Raw genomic sequence first — 12,261 nt, 5'->3', positions numbered from 1 at the left:
TCTCCTGCCTGCAGGTAGAGGCCCGTGCTTAAGGAAGGATACCTTTAGTGAACGAGGGGACGCGGCAAAATGTCACTAGACTTGTCCGCTGAGGAGACCTGAAGCATTGTGGGCCGATACTCTCTGGAATAATCTCATTTCTTCACACACTCACGGAGCCCCACGATTAGGAACGCTGAAGATGTCCGGCTCAATAGGAAAGCAGTTCAGTCCATGTTGGTGGCAGATGATTAGTCGAATGTTAAGAATGACCAGAGTCACTCAGCCGACAGAATTTCCAATGAACACACTGAATTCATAAGAACCTACACGAGGAAAGATGGGGATTGATTACAGATGGTTACTATGGATTAGTTTGCAGAAGCTCTGGACTGCAAACAATCCCTCTTCTCCCCACAGTACATCGGCTGCTCTGTCAATGTGTTCCACATCCCCACTTCACTGTTTGACTATACATCTTCCTGTTTCACACCGATTCTAAAACTATATAAAAAGAAAGATATCAAAATATTATGGAGGGTGTAAAGTTCAGTGAAATGGGAGGTAACGTTAATCAACATATTAGTTTAAAATAGAAGGAAGCCTTTTATCGAAATGGTAAGGTTTTGTCGCCCTCTGACAGTCAACGTGATTCAGCTGAGCGAGGACGTCAATTCCAAAATGCTTGCTGGCAACCATACAGCATGTTCCAAAACTTTGGTTAAGCAAGCAAGGTTTATAGCGAGGAGACCCGAATCCATCAGTAGAGAAATTGTTTTTCAATTATGTAGAGATACAACATCTGGAACACCATTCAGAGTACAGGCATTTAAAGGGGTGGTGTTAATCGCGGGAAATGAGTAAAGTTTTATCTTTAATTAAATTAATACCTGTGGTGTGCAACTTGAGTTCTGAACCGAGTTCGAGATACAAGGATTGTATCCTCTGGAATATAGAGCAGTAAGAACTTGTTACAGAATAGATGTAAAATACTGAGAGGTCTTAACAAACAGAATGTGATGAGACTGGATCCTCCTGGATGAGAATATAGATTACAGTCACAACAGCCCGTTCATACGAAATGCTGGAACAGTGATCCGGTGATTCCAATCAGAGATGACCATTCAAATGAAACAACTGGAAGACCTGTGTCGCCCACTCCCCTTCCTATCTTCTATGTCCGGAGATAAGGCGTTCCGTTCGGTGCAGTCCTCTGCCACAATCCCGTCCCAGAGAATAAAGCTGCTGGGCTCCATCAATCTTTCCACCTCGTCGCTAATAGTGTGAAACAGCATCCGTGTCTCACCCAATAGATTCCTCTCCCGAAAGTTCAAAGTTGCAAGATTAAACTAAATTTATTCCCGAACTATATACACGTCACCATAGGAGCGTCCACAGTAAATAGAACGAAACACAAGCCAATCAATGAAAGACCACACTCAGCAAAGACAGCAAACGACAAAGGTGATAAAAACCTAAACAACACAAATACAAGAAAAAACTAAGAAAATATTAAAAATAAATAATCAATAAATATCGAAAATATGAATTGATGAGTCTTGAAAGTGAGACTCTGGATTGTGGGTACAGTTCAGCGTTGGGTAAATGAAGTGGTCCATTCTTCTTCAATAGCCTGATGATTGAGGGGTAATGGACCTATTGATGGGTTACCTCCTTCCTGATGGCAGCAGCGAGAAGAGAGTATGACCTGGATGGTCGGGATCCTGCATTCCGTGTAGATGAGCTCAGTGGCGGGGAGGGCTTTTCCTGTGCTGGCCTGGGCTCTATCCATTACTTTTTGTGGGCTTTTCAGTACAAGGGCATTGTTGGTCCCATGGCAGATCCTCATGCCACCAGTGAATATGCTCTCCATCGCACACCTATGGAAATCTATCAACATTTTAGATTACGCGTAGAGGCGCTGCCGAACCTTTTTTGTAATGAAACGTATGTGCCGGGCCAAGGATTGATAATCTGAAATGATAACACTGAGGAATTTAAAGTTACTCCCTCATCCTTCCCTCGCTGATTCTCCCTCGTCCCTCAACATCCACACTGTGCCCTCACTCGGCTTTTCACATAGATTCCCTTCTCACTTCTTTCATTTCTTGTGCTGAGTTTGCAACTCACTCCCATAACTCCACTGCAGTGACAGCTTAACTACCTCGAAATGTTTCCACTGCTTCTTCCGCTGGTGTCTTCACAGGAGCGCCGTCTCTCCAATGGCATAACACGCTGCCAGAAAGTTATGACCATCGCGTATTTATTCATGTCAACATACAACTAATATTAACCTAATTCCTTTGAGATATTTCCAGGCCTGTTTGTTCAATATCTCAACTGTGTTATCACATTTATTCCTTCAGTTTGCTAGTCACTGCGCTTTCTGTATTTAACTTAGTTTGTTTCTGTGTGTGTGTGGGGGGGGGGAGTGCGTGTGCGTATGCGTGTGTTTGTGCGTGTGTATTTGTTTGTTTTCGTGCCTGTGCGTGTGTGTATCTGTTTGTTTACACGCGTGTCTGTATGTGTGTGTGTGTGTGTGTGTGTGTGTGTGTGTGTGTGTGTGTGTGTGTATTTCTTTTCACTGGCGGATATAATATCAATTTAATGTCTGGAAACTCATTCCCAGACCAGAGAAACAACTCATATCAAGAGTCTGCTACTGGGAAGGAAAGGGTCAATTTCTTTCATGATAAAGGTCTTTAAATTACATTTTCTGTGGTACGTTTTGGTATCTGTTAATAGCTTTTTGTTGAATTAATCACACGTAATTTTATTTTTACAATATAAGAACATTTCTCCGAATATCTACTTTACAAAAGATTTGGGAAGATGATTCACGGGTTTAGCAAGACACGGATCGACACACCCAAAATGCTGGAGGAACTCAGCAAGTCAGGCAGTTTTTTCCTTGGAGCGACGGAGGAAGTTATGGAAAAGAGTACAGTCGACGTTTTGGGCCGAGACCCTTCAGGAGGACTGGAGAAATCAAATGAGGAGTAGAATTGAAAAGTGGGAGAAGAGAGGGAGAAGCCCGGTGATAGGGGATAATCAGCTGCCAGCGTGTCTTTACACCGTCCCACGTGGGAGAGTTAAAACCCAACCCTTACTGTATCAGTTACGAAGCCACGCTGGAGAAATGGAAAAACTGCCCCTCGTTACAGGGAGGGGCGAACCATCAGCGATAGTCCCCACCGCTCCATCTGTCACTCACTGGTCCGGCCGTGATGGTCTGAATGTGATACGAACAGTTAATCCCGGTGGAGGAATTGCTGCATTTGAGGTAAGTGCTTGCAATACATTAATGTCGCGAGTTCCGTTTCACAAGCTGAACTGCTGGTTCAGCACTGAAGGTACTCGGACAGTCTTCCAATCATCAGGACAGGATTAGGAAGTTAATGGCACCTCGGATTGAGTCCCCGTTGTGGGTGAAAACGTCGCTGTTTATGTTTTTTAAAAGCCTCACAACTGGGATGAATTGTCTGTCTGAACAATTAAACAATGCAGAACAGAGTTACTGGTGAAATATCGGGAACGAGGTGCAAGACGGTCAGAGCATAAACGGCACAGAGATGATAACTGAGTGGGCCAGAAAGTAGGGAAGAAAGAAAGAAAAGTGGAGAAAAAGAGAAAGAGAAGAAACAGGGAATGAACGAAAGAAAGTGGGTATGAATACGGGGAAAAGAGGGAATGGACCCAGACATATACAGATACAGACCCAGACTCAGACAGTGATGTTGTGGGGATGGAACTGGACTCTCTGACGGTGGTGTCTGAAAAGAGGATGCTGTCCAAGTTGCATGCCATCTTGGACAATGTCTCCCATCCACTACATAATGTACTGGGTGGGCACAGGAGTACATTCAGCCAGAGACTCATTCCACCGAGATGCAACACAGAGCGTCATAGGAAGTCATTCCTGTCTGTGGCCAGCAAACTTTACAACTCCTCCCTTGGAGGGTCTGACACCCTGAGCCAATAGGCTGGTCCTGGACATTTCCTGGCATAATTTACATATTATTATTTAAATATTTATGGTTTTATATTGCTATATTTATTCTTGGTTGATGCAACTGTAACGAAACCCAATTTCTCTCGGGTTCAAGAAAGTGTGACTGTGACTGTGACTGTGACTGTGACTGTGACTGTGACTGTGACTGTGACTATGGCTATGACTGTGACTGTGACTGTGACTGTGACTGTGACTATGACTGTGACTGTGACTGTGACTGTGACTGTGACTGTGACTATGACTATGACTATGACTATGACTGTGACTGTGACTGTGACTGTGACTGTGACTATGACTATGACTGTGACTGTGACTGTGACTGTGACTAAGACATAAACAGACACAGAGATAAACACATACACAACACACACAAAGCATCCACAACACTCACATACAACAATTCTTTATATTCTCGGCAGCAGAGTGGCGCAGCGGAAGCGTGCTGGGCCCATAACCCAGAGGTCGATGGATCGAAACCATCCTCTGCTATATTTTCTGTTGGCGGCAGCGCTTATGCATCCTCGTGTTTTAAAATACAAGTGTGTCATATTATGCATCTGTAAAATGAAACCGCATTTCAATTAAAATTCGTCATTTATTCGTACTTCATTTAATTCTCGTCTCTGTGGCGCAATCGGTGAGCGCGTTCGGCTGTTAACCGAAAGGTTGGTGGTTCGAGCCCACCCAGGGACGCTGGTGATCATCAGCAGTTTTTTTTAAAATCTCTGTCTCATAGAAGAGAAAATGTGCAGCAGCAGTAACGGAATGAAGTATACGGTCGATGTTTCAGGCCGAAACCCTTCACAGGTTCATGAAGCAGCCTGGCCTGCTGAGTTCCTCCAGCATTCTGTGAGTGTCGCTTGGATTTCCAGCATCTGCACATTTTCTCGTTTGTGATTCGACTTCTGCACTGTGAAGTCTCTTCCATGGAATTGAACTGAATTAACTATTAATTATGTCCTTCACATACATGAGGAGAAAAAAAATCTTTACGTTACGTCTCCGTCTAACTATGCAATGTACAATTTATAGTAATATGTAATAAATAGTATGTACAACAGGACAGTCAATATAACATAGAAATACGATTGTATCAGCGTGAATTAATCAGTCTGTTGGCCTGGTGGAAGAAGCTGTCCCGGAGCTGTTGGTCCCGGCTTTTATGCTGCGGTACTGACTCCCGGATGGTAGCAGCTGGAACAGTTTGAGATTGGAGTGACTCGGGTCCCCAACAAACCTGCGGGTCCGTTTTACACACGCTAGTGATCCGGCAGTTTTTTTTTTCTCTCTCATACAAGAGAAAATGTGCAGCAGCATCTACGGAATAAAGTACACAGTCGCCGTTTCAGGCCGAAACCCTTAGAAACATAGAAACATACAAAACCTACAGCACAATACAGGCTCTTCGACCCACAGTGCTGTGCCGAACATGCACGTACTTTAGAAATTACCTAGGGTTACCTATAGCCCTCTATTTTTCTAAACTCCATGTACCTATCCAGGCGTCTTTTAAAAGACCCTGTCGTATCCGCCTCCACCACCGTCGCTGGCGGTCCATTCCATGCACTCGGCACTCTCTGGGTAAAGAACTTACCCCTGACATTTCCTCTGTACCTACTTCCAAGCACCTTAAAACTGTGCCCTCTCGTGCTGGCCATTTCAGCCCGGGGGGGGGGGGCGGGGGAACACCTTTGACTATCCACACGATCAATGCATCTCATCTTCTACACCTCTATCAGGTCAGCTCTCTTCCTCCGTCGCTCCAAGGAGAAATGGCAGAGTTCACTCAACCTATTATCATAAGGCATGCTCCCCAATCAAGGCAGCAACCTTGTAAATCTCCTCTGCACCCTTTCTATGGTTTCCAAACCCTTCCTGTAGTGAGGTAACAAGATCTGAGCACAGAACTCCAGGTGGAATTTGACCAGGGTCATACATAGCTGCAACATTACCTCTCGGCTCTTAAGTTCAATCTCAAGGTTGATCAAGGCCAATGCACCATATGCCTGCTTAACCAGAGAGTCAACTTGCTTTGAGTGTCCTATTGACTCGGACCCGAAGATCCCCCGATCCTCCACACTGCCAAGAGTCTTACAATTAATACTATATTCTGTCATCAAATTTGACCTACCAAAATGAACCACTTCACACTTATCTAGGTTGAACTCCATCTGCCACTTCTCAGCCCAGATTTGGATCCTAACAATGTCCCGCTGTAACCTCTGACAGCCCTGCACATTATCCACAGTACCCTGAAAATTTGTGGCATCATCAAATTTACTAGCTCATCCCTCCACTTCCTCATCCTGGTCATTTATAAAGATCACGAAGAGTAGGGGTCACACAACAGATCCCTGAGGTACACCACTGGTCACCGGCCTCCATGCCGGATATGACCAGTCTACAACCTCTGTGCCTTCTGTGGGCAGGCCAGCTCTGGATCCACAAAGCATTGTCCCCTAGGATCTCATGCTTCCTTTCTTTCTCAATAAGCCTTGCATGGGGTACCTTATCAAGTGCCTTGCTGAAATCAATACACACTACATCTACTTCTCTACGCTCAACAATGTGTTTAGTCACATTCTTCAGGATCATGATGCAGCCTGGCCTGCTGAGATTCCCCAGCATTTTGTGTGTGTTGCGAGGATTCCCAGCCTCTGCTACAAATGGTTCCCTGCTTCACGTATCAGGAAATGGGAAACAAATCCTGATTATAAATATCCGTTGAAAAAACATGCAGTTATACGTTAATGGGATCCCTTCTTTTGGCCAGTCCTTGAACTCAGTAAGTGACTGAATCACTAAAGAATTCTGAGACCCCTCCAGTCACACAGTGAGGAGGGGTTGGGTAAAATGCGCCACCCCTACACTCAGCAAACAGACATCAGAGTGACTCTATGAGTTCTCCTACACCCTGACATCCGTGTGACAGATTCCACACCCCTGTTTATTCCTCGTTAGTTTCCGCGTCTGTCACGCGGGAGAGAGGGGTTCGATTCGCCGACGGGGAGACCGTTTTCCTGCTTCAAATGAAGACGGGATTAGAATATGGGAGAGTCTAGTGTGCAAATAGCCCGCGACTGGAGAGTTTCCCGAGAACAAGGGACGGTCTGTTCAGCATTTTTTTTTCAGTGTTCCCTCATCGTGTCTGTACCTCAATGTCGTTCGGCGTCACGCTCGGTGACCGAATCCTTCACTCCGAAACATTAAACCGGGGCTGCTGCTCCGAGATGTGAACCCCCGCACTTTCCCACCACTCATGGCGACTCTCTCAGATTCCCTGGGTGACTGTGTGGAGAAGACAGGCAAAGGTACAGCTGAAACACTTTGGAGAGAAGCAAACCATGTGGCCGTGTTTACCGCCGGGTTTAAAGCCACCCTGCCCCTCCCGCAGCCCCGGACCCCTCCGACCAGACGCTCAAACAGTGCACTGGAGGAAAGCGAGCTTAATATTTGTGACGTCATTGCAGCACGTACGTAATCGCTGCGTGGCCCCGTCCCTGAACCTGATTGACAGCAGAACCAGGAAGAGGGTGGGAGCTGCTGACTGGCTCAGGAGCAGTAGCGGTTGGTGGCGCTGGCAGGGAGTGTGTGGGGATTGTGGGAAAAATGTAGGTTCAGGAGGGGAAAAAGATTCGGAACCTGAGGGTTCTGGTGAATGCGGGAGGAGGTTGGAATGAAGTTGAATCTAGATCTGGAATCTGGATCTGGAATGATTTCCAGTGATTTGTTAGGAAAGGCTGGATACTTTGGAAGAAAAAAGGACTTCGAGGGATTGTTTAAATTTGACCTGGAACAGCCTTCTTTCATCAATCCCATTAAATTAATTACAGCAACTCAAAATGCTGCAGGAACGCAACAGCAACTATGGAAATGAGTTCAGTTGACATCTCGGGCCGAGACCATTCATCAGACCTGAGTTCCTCCGTCATTTTGTATGTGTTGTTTGGATCCGCACGTTTTCTCGTTTGAAATTAACTGCAGAGTTGAAATCTGCTTTAGGGAGTATAGAATGTGCTCAAACCTGAAGAGGAGGAGATGTGCCAATCGTTAAGATAAGAAACTGTGAGAAGGCTTTATTGGGTTAAAATAAGATAATATCTCTGTTTCCTGATGAAAATAGAGGTATCCGGGGTGTTAGAACTGTCACACAGGGGTGCTGGGAACGGACCCAAATGCGAGACACAGACATTGAAGTACAAGGAACAGGACTTGACTAGAGAAGGGACGTGACAGGATTCAGACCAGGAACAGGGACAAAAACGCAGACTTGGGCTGCGGAAAGCGGGACCAGGGCTAGAAACCATGGACTAGGAGACAAGCTGGGGCCTTTGCTCTTGAGCTTGGCTGCGGGATCGTCGAGGCTTGGGTTCTTGGAGATCACAGACAGATTCGGGAACCGAACATCAACATAGCCGGGACTTAACCTTCGAAAAGCCGGGACTCATCTTTAAGCAACGCACATCAAAGTTCCTGGTGAACGCAGCAGGCCAGGCAGCATCTTTAGGAAAAGGTACAGTCGACGTTTCGGGCCGAGACCCTTCGACAGGACTAACTGAAAGAAGAGCTAGTAAGAGATTTGAAAGTGGGAGGGGGAGGGGGATCTAAAATGATCGGAGAAGACAGGAGCGGGAGGGATGGAACCAAGAGCTGGCATATCAGCTCTTGTCTGAATGATGACTTGTAGCCTCTCCAATTCCCCAACTGAAGCAACAGCAGATGCTGTCTCGTTGGCTCTTCATACAACTCCGGAACATCTTTTCAGCAAAGATGCAAACATCTGGATACCCTTTATTGATTACAGCTCAGCATTCAACACCATCATCCCCTCAAAACTAATCAGTAAACTCCCAGTCCTGAGCCTCAATACCCCCTTGTGCAATTGGATCCTGGATTTCCTCAGCTGCAGACCCCAGTCAGTTCAGATTGACGAAAACAGCTCCTCCACAATCTCCATCAGCGCAGGAGGACCATTAGGAAGAGTGCTTAGCCCCCAGCACTACTCGCTTTACACCTATGACTGTGTGGCTGAGTACAGCTCCAACACCGTATACAAGTTTTCTGACGACACCACTGTTGTGGGCTGTATCAAAGGTGATGATGAATTAGCATGCAGTGGGGTGACAGAGAACTTGGTTGAGTGGCATAATAACAACAACCTCTCAATCAATGTCAGTAAGACCAAGGGACAGATTGTTGACTTCAGCAGGGGATCTGGAGGAACATGAGCCAGTAATCAAAGTACGATCAGAAGTGGAGAGAGTCAGTAACTTTAAATTCCTGTGTGTCACTCTCTCAGAGGACCTGTCCTGGACCCATCATATAAATATTACTGTGAACAAGGCACGGCAGCTTTTCTACTTCCTCAGGAATCTCAGAGATTCAGCATGCCATTGAAAACTTTGTCAAACTTCTATAAATGTCTGATGGAAGGTGTGCTGACTGGCAGCGTTATGAACTGGTATAGAAACACCAATGACTTTGAGTGGAAATTCCTACAAAGCTAGTGGATTCAGCCCAGCTACATCACGGGTAAAACATTCATAACCACTGAGCACATCTACATGAAACATAGCCATAGGGAAGCAACATCCATCATCAAAGATCCTCACCACACAGGCAATGCTCTTTTCTCACTGCTGCCATCAGGCAGAAGGTACAGGTACCTCAGTACACGCTCCACCAGGTTCAAGAACAGTTACTACCCCTCAACCATCAGGGACTTGAACAAAAGGGGATAGATACACTCATGTCAGGACACTTTTAAGGACCGTTATATTGTTATTTCCTGCTCATTATTTATTGCTATTTATTTTTCTGAAATTTCACTGTTTGTTTACAGTTTATAATTCCTCATATTTACAGTTCACAGTAAGTTATATTGATTTGCTCAGAATTGCCGCAGAAAAGAATCTCAGGGTTGTTTGTGGTGACATAATCTACTGTGAGAATAGATTTTCCTTTGAACTAGATGGTGATATATACGTACCATGAGGATAACTTACTTTGGGTTAAAATTTTGGCTTTGACAATATTTTTCCGTGACGCTCTTCATGAATTTTTCAGTGATCTAGTACAAGGTTTTTACCCCAAATTATAAAAGATTATCCACATAAAAATATGCAAAATACAAACATTAAATATGTATAATGCCGCAGAGTCATATTAAAATATGAATATTACTGTGGAGAATACACTCAATTCCCGTGGGTGGGGAGGGAGTCACCGATCCCGGAAATCTCCGTCTGCACCCACTCTGTTTACAATGATCGCAAGTTTTCCAGCGGCTCCACTGATTGACAGCTCCCTCTGCCCCGCCTCCCGGGCTGCGGACTCGCAGTCACGTGACACACCGAGCCAACCAATCCGTAAAGAATGACGTCACAGAGGTCCCACCTTTGTCGTTTCCTGGGGAACGGTAAATGCCGGCTGGGGGCGGGAGGACTATGGCGACGTGGGCTCGATCGTTTCGGCTCCTCTGTGGGATCCGCCTCTCCTCTTCCTGCCCGCGGAACAGTGAGTGTCTGTCAGCGCCTCACTGCACCGGCTCTCCGCCTCAGGTACAATATTTAAAACATATTTGCACAGTCACATGGATGGGAAAGGTTGAGAGGGATACCGGCCTAATGCAGGCAGATGGGACGAGTTCAGGTCGACAACTTGGTCGGCGTGGGTGAGTTGTACCGAAGGGACTGTTTCATTTCTGTATAAACCAGTGACTCTATTTTGGGAGTTAATTCCGGATGCCAGCTATTCTCTGTGTGAAATATTTACCCCTCAGATCCCCTTTAAATCTGTCTTTAAACAGTTTTGTCCAACTCTAATGAGAGGCAGTTGTTGGCTGACAAGGCAAGTAGAACACACAACCCTGTCTACCTGTGATGCCACATACAGGGAACTGTGTAACAATATTAGAGGCACATGCACAGGGGCTTCAGTGAGCAAGGCCCAGAGGGATATGAAACTAATGCAGGAAAGTAGGATTAGTATAGCTCTGTATGATGGGGAGCATAAATGTGATGGGCCAGAGGGTCTGTTTCTATCCCGTACAACCCTGACCACGGCAATCCTCCACTGCAGTGGGGTTTGTCACCTTCATTCTCAGCTGTGAGCTTGTTCCACTGAACCCCTTATCCTCTGAGAAGACATTTGCACCCTCCCACTGTGACCAAACTGTCAGACATCTCTCCTAATATCACCCAGAGTACTTCACCAAATTCCTATTTCAGAGTATCGCAACTGGTGCCCAGGAAATGGGAGCATTTTGGTAGCCTTTTAAGGGGGTTTGTTCAGTACTTGACCATTAATACCTTTGTACAACAAAAATCCATCGTACTGGGTTCTGAATGTTTTAGCTGAGTCCATCCTGAAGTTCTGTGTTTCAGGTTCCCACTGCACTTTCACAGTCAGTGGTTTCTGCATGTCCATACTGACCATCGAGAATCTGTCTCCACTAACTCAGCACCTGGTCTGTCTCCTACCCTGCCTTGGTGATTCAAATACTCATCCAGATGGTCCTTAAATACCAGCCTGCACCATCCCCTCAGGCAGTGTGTTCCAGATTGTAACCTCCTGGGGAGAGAGGACAGTTTTCCTCAGATCCTCTTTAAACCACACATTTCTCCCATTCAACTTAGTTGCACACACTGCATACTTGTGTGTATTAAATTCCATCTGCTATTTTTCCAGCTGGTCCACATCCCATGTCAAGATTAGCAATCCTTCCTCACTGTCCTCTGCACCCTTAATCTCAGTGTCATCTGTAAATTTGCTGATCCAGTTTAATACATTCTCATCCAGATCATTAATACAGATGGAAAACAACAAAATACCCAGCACCGGGAAGTTCAACCAGGGCAGGATGTACACAGTGAATGACAGGTTCCTGAGAAATGTTCATGAACAGAGACTTTGTGTGTTTCTGCCTCCACTACTTCCTCTGGCGGCTCATTTGGGATACCAGATATTCTCTGTTACATTGACTGTTCCATTTATAATAAATTACTGTGATTGCATAGTTAGACGGAGACATGATGTAAAGATTTTTACTCCTGATACATGTGAAGGATGTAAGAAATAAGGTCAATTCAATTCTCCATGCGAAATATTTAACCTCCGATCACCTTTAAACCTCCTCCCTCTCACCTTAAATCCATTCCCTTCAGTTTTAGACAGTTTTAGTTGGAAAACAGTCTCTGTCTTTATAACCTTTATATCCCTCACATAACTTTATCCACCTCCATCAACTCACCTTTCAGATCCCCTTTAAA

At 45.4% G+C, this 12,261-nt stretch overlaps 2 non-coding genes across 2 annotated transcripts; both read left to right on the top strand.

Annotated features, from left to right (window-relative positions):
- Positions 1-4,408: 4,408 nt before the first annotated feature.
- trnam-cau (transfer RNA methionine (anticodon CAU)) lies at positions 4,409-4,480 on the top strand. The gene has a single exon. It is a non-coding gene; the product is annotated as a tRNA-Met (tRNA).
- A 130-nt stretch (positions 4,481-4,610) lies between these two features.
- trnan-guu (transfer RNA asparagine (anticodon GUU)) lies at positions 4,611-4,684 on the top strand. The gene has a single exon. It is a non-coding gene; the product is annotated as a tRNA-Asn (tRNA).
- Positions 4,685-12,261: the final 7,577 nt, after the last annotated feature.

Source organism: Mobula hypostoma (genome assembly GCF_963921235.1).
Source record: "Mobula hypostoma chromosome 30 unlocalized genomic scaffold, sMobHyp1.1 SUPER_30_unloc_1, whole genome shotgun sequence".
Lineage (NCBI taxonomy): Eukaryota > Metazoa > Chordata > Chondrichthyes > Myliobatiformes > Myliobatidae > Mobula > Mobula hypostoma.
This window is presented reverse-complemented; position numbering and strand designations above follow the sequence as displayed.